Below are 5,377 nucleotides of genomic sequence, written 5' to 3' on the forward strand. Positions count from 1 at the left end.
AGGTCTTGTAAGACCACACATGTTTGTTTACTCAACTAATTTCAATAGTGAATAACATTTTGGCATACAGGTGCTTAATGAAGAAGAATGAAAACAAATAAAAAATAGTTAATAAAATGCTAAATAAATTATAATCCACATTATCCTGAGAGTTTCTAGATTTGGACAGATTCCCAAGAGGAGCAGTTTCTTAATGGAGAGAGCTCTACAGTTGGATATGGAGGGGACCACATAAACTCCCAGCTCCTGCTATTACAGAACACTTGAAGTAGCTTGGAAAATTCTCTAGCACATGACCTATGTATGGCTGACATACATAGCTCTGTTCAATTCACTCTTGCAACCTCTACAAAGAGCAGTTGGCAGAAATGTTTCACATGGCACTACAGAAATTCTGGTGGCTTCTTAGCTCCAGGATAGCTCCAGGAGGCTGCTGTAAGTCTGAGCAATCTAGGAGCAGCTCTACCCTACTGGTCCCTCCAGTAGTGTGGAGTCTGAACTGTATGAAATTAGTGCAAAGCCACCTTGTATTCTTTTCTCCCTGGGCTCTGGTTTTGTGTTGTGCTCCATCCTGGAAACTTCAGCTATGCCACAGATAATCTTACCTGTCTCTTGGGGTAAAAAGTGAGAGGCTGTCTCTTTGGTTATTGGGTCCAAAGTTATTCAAGTATTCAAAACAAAAAACAGCACTATGTAGCACTTTAAAGACTAACAAGATGGTTTATTAAGTGATGAGCTTTCATGGGCAACAAAAGCTCATCACCTAATAAACCATCTTGTTAGTCTTTAAAGTGCTATAGTCCTGTTTTTTGTTTCAGCTAGACCAGACTAACACAGCTACATATCTACAAGTATTTAAAGACCTACATCAGTATCAAGAAAGTACACATGATATTTCATGTAGCATCCAGTTCCTTTGTGAGAAGAAACCTGGTAGTTAGATTCACCCCTCTGGAGATGCCAAGACCACAAGTGACCCACTCCCCCTAGAAATTCCTCCCACTTGAGACATAGTTGCTAATAGATACCCATTCTCTATCCATGCACCCTCCTCCTTATAATATGCATCCCCTAATTGAGATACCATGTGTGGTCCCCAAGTTCTTCCTCTTCTCTGAAAGGTACAGCAGCCTTCCCTTGATTCCTCTCATGGTCCCTTTTTTCTCTCACTGGAGAATTCCATTAAGTAAGGTTAGTTAAAACTTGGACTGAGGTAAATCTTTTATGTTAAGAGAGATACCTTCACATATGAGTGGATTTAAGTGAGGCAGGCTTGTGAGTTCCATCCCCTTTCTCTCTTCTCACTCTGACCATTGTGCACAGGCACAGAAACTGCGACATGTACACTAGAGGGAGAGAGTGCAGGTTTGAGATTGGAGTTACTTTCTCCTAGACTGATGCGCCTAAAAAGGCTTAGCAAACTCAGTCTGACCTGGTTTGGAAGCAGTTTCCCTTCTCCTAGGTATCGTTGGTCCATGGCACTTTATTCCGTATTATTTGGTGCAACCCCTCGCGATCACTTCATGGAGGGCTTCCTCAATCCGCCACCCTCAGAACGCACCTCAATGCTGTAATACCCCAGCACGAGGGGTTTCATATCTGTCATGGAAAATGTATACAGCAAGTCTGCCAGTCTGCATTGTTATATTATCCTGAAATATATCCTAATATGCTGCTTAGACTAGTACTTGTGGTTATTCACCTAAACTATAGTTTTAACTCCTATGGCAACTTTGATTTACTACAGGGCAAGGACATAACAGACAGTCCTTCAGAATCAGAAGTCATGGCCAGAGTTGTTCACCTTAAACACAAGGAAGAATTAAATGCAGCAATTTTCTGAATACTCAGGTAGGGAAAATATGACCATTAATGCTCATAGTTATTATGGCTCACTATTGTCTCTCATAGGTTTGACCAAAATATTTCTCCAATAATGTGGAACAAAATAGATCCTAGTTCAGCAAACCATTTAACATTAATGAATAATATTAACCGCAAAAGTAATCCCATCCCGGTTCAGCAAAATCCTTAAACCTGTGCTTATAATGAAATACATGCTTTAGGTTGTAATTGAGCAAAGCACATTTGCACATTTTGAAGTCCTTTTGAAGTCATTGGGACTATTCACATGTTTAAAATTAATCATATACTTAGATAACTTCCTGAATCAGTGCCGTAACAAATGTGAGATTCTAAGCTATTCATCATAAACAATTATTTGTATCTTTCCATATTAAATTCAAACTGTTACCTTAAAAAGGGTATTTTGAAAATTCATCTACTGATGAGGAAAGATTGAGTATAGTAAAACAAAGTAGAGTGAATTAATATTCAGCCACTCAGTTCTTTGCTACTGACACTTGTTTTTCTTTAGCTTTACTTTCCCTTGTAAAATTATTAAAGTGAAGCGAATGTACTCTCCTAACTGCTTAGCTGCTTAAAATAGATTCTTTTAGCACAGATAGAATTAATTAAATTTCCATGCAGACAATTTTAATTTTTATATATAAAGTTTTCATAAGGACAGGGTTGAAGGTCACATATTGGCTGTGCTAAAAAGACCCTTGTGATTGTTTTAATAGTAGGAAGGAGATTTAAATGATAAAGTCAAGAAAACCCAACTGGTAGTTCAACCAGTTTTTATGTAATGCAATCCTGAAGGAAGTAGGCTGGTGTATTTATGCACAACTCCTGATAATTTTGCGTCTGACTTTTTTTATTTTATCTTTCTTCTTGTTTGTCTCATGATAGATAAACTAAAATATGCCAGCAGTAAAAAGCCATACTTCTAGCTATCCCATAATAACAATTGGATAATATTGTATAACATTTCTGTGATGCATGATCATTAAAACAAACCAACCCCCAGAAATGTAGAGACCATACAACCTTGCACAAATTCAAGCAACAGAGAATACAGTGTTCTGTTTCAGATGATTGCACATCGCATAACTTAATTATCCTTAAGTCCTAGTTTCAAGAAACCAAAACAAAATGACATTTTAAGTTGAAACAAAGTGGAAATTGTTTTTTTGACATTTCGTGTGAGAAAAATGAAATGTTACATTGAAATTGACATTTGACCATGAAAATTTTTTGTTTTAATTAAATTATATGTTTTAGAAATAACTTTCCCCACACAGCCTCAACCTTTTTATCGCAAGAGCACCTTTAAGTGGGAGTCTGCCCCTGATGGAGTCGCTTTTTGATAAGTTAAAATTAAAATACGTTATTCACCCAAATCACTAGTGAATCCTGCTTATAACAGTTTATAAATGGACACAGGAATTTTGTTTAATGGTCAGTGAATCCTGTTTGGTTTATTGATAGGTAATCTAAACAGTTAATAAATGAACAGAGATAAATAATGTTAAGTAAGTCCTGTGAAACTGAATGAACATGTTTATTGCAGTTAGTTAAAAGAAGTAATTCAAAAAATTATTCATTTAAACATCAATATTTCTGATAAACCAACTCTGTTTATGGCCTAGACTTGCCTGGCAATTTCATGAAAATTAAATCTCTCACATTTAAATTATTTTTCACTATCTTAGAAGGTTATCTTGTGTCTCCTCTCTGGGAGTTAGTGTGCAGTCTAATCAATCTGATGTTCTGCTTTAACTTCTGAACTTACAATTCCATTTTTATATCTTATTAAAAGTATATGAAGAATAATTTCAAAGCTTTTTGTAATGCCCAGTAAACATCATCTCACCAACAGTGTTGAAGTCATAGTCATCATGCTGCAGAAGCAGTGCTAGGCTGGAAGTATTGTGTCTTCTTGTGTACTCTGTTCATACTGATGCTATCTTCTTGCTTCTGCTCTTTAAAACTAGAGGTATTGACTTGAAGGTGCAAAATAAGGTACACTAGAAACACTGAAGTTGAGAAATGTAGCAGCTGAGAGCTGGAGGATCACAAGCTTCCTTGGCTTTTATTTCTTCTTTTTCTATAGCCTTACACAGGGTGGAAAACTCTCCCCTTTCAAGTAGGCTGGAGAGACTGTTCCTCCAGCTCTGAGGGAGACCATGCCTCCTTCCAGTTCTCAAGGGGCCTGTCCTTCAAGCTGGGCAGGCTGACCAGTCCGGGCTCTGGCAGGGACACTAGTAGCAGTCTATTCACCTAGTTGTAGAGCAGAGTGGGGTAGCCGACGGTCAAGGGTCTGGTCTGCAGCTGGGCAGAGTGGAAGTAGTTTATTCACCATATCGCCAAGCAGGTGGGGGCAGCAATCAGTCAGGGCTCTGGCCTTCAGTCAGGCAGAGCTGCAGCCATTTATTCAACCCACCTTTAAGTGGGCCGAGGTAACAGTCAGGACTTTGGCCTCTGATCAGGCAGAGCTGCAGCCCCAGTCCCATCTATGGGGCCCAGGTTTGAGGTCCACTGAAGAGCATAGTCCTCCTGGCCTATGGAAGGAACATTCTGCCACCCCAGGAGGGGGAAGACAGGGCAGCAGGGGATGTAGGCTCACCCAACTGAGATGCATCCCAACCGAGGGCCCTGACATTGGCAGAGCAGTCTGCCACTGGGTTAGTAGGGATCTGCCTGCAACATGCAGAGCCGATTTCAGGCTCTCTCTCCAGGGGCATGTCTACACTACCACCCTAGTTCGAACTAGGGTGGTTAATGTAGGCAACCGAAGTTGCAAATGAAGCCCGGGATTTGAATTTCCCGGGCTTCATTTGCATGTTGCCGGGCGCCGCCATTTTTAGATCCCCGTTAGTGCGGACTCCGTGCCCGCGGCTACATGCGGCACGGACTAGGTTGTTCGGATTAGACTTCCTATTCCGAACTACCGGTACACCTCGTTCCACGAAGAGTACAGGTAGTTCGGAATAGGAAGCCTAATCTGAACTACCTAGTCCGTGCCGCGTGTAGCCGCGAGCACGGAGTCCGCACTAGCGGACATTTAAAAATGGCGGCTCCTGGCAAGATGCAAATGAAGCCTGGGAAATTCAAATCCCGGGCTTCATTTGCAACTTCGGTTGCCTACATTAACCACCCTAGTTCGAACTAGGGTGGTAGTGTAGACATACCCCAGTAGACCATTGCCTGGTTCCCTTGGATCGCTTCCTTCTCTCCTCCTTTGCCATACCAGTTTCCATGGACCAACTTCAGTCTCCCCGAGAGACACTGCCAGCTCCCTTTGAACTGCACTGCCGGGCTTTTATACTTCCCCTTCCTGTCCTACCCCTCTGTTTTCGGCAGCCAGAGTGCAGCCCTTCTGACTCTGCCCGCCCTTGTAGCTTGCAGTGCTCTCTCCGTGTCTGCGGGAGGCCATTCCTCCTTGTTACACGTAGAAATTATTATCAGAAAAGTTATTGAAGTATAAGCATGTCAGATAATTAACTTATTACCCAATTATAGTAACTATATT

The sequence above is a fragment of the Pelodiscus sinensis genome, chromosome 7 (assembly GCF_052426305.1).
Source record: "Pelodiscus sinensis isolate ZL-2025 chromosome 7, ASM5242630v1, whole genome shotgun sequence".
Taxonomy (NCBI): Eukaryota; Metazoa; Chordata; order Testudines; family Trionychidae; genus Pelodiscus; species Pelodiscus sinensis.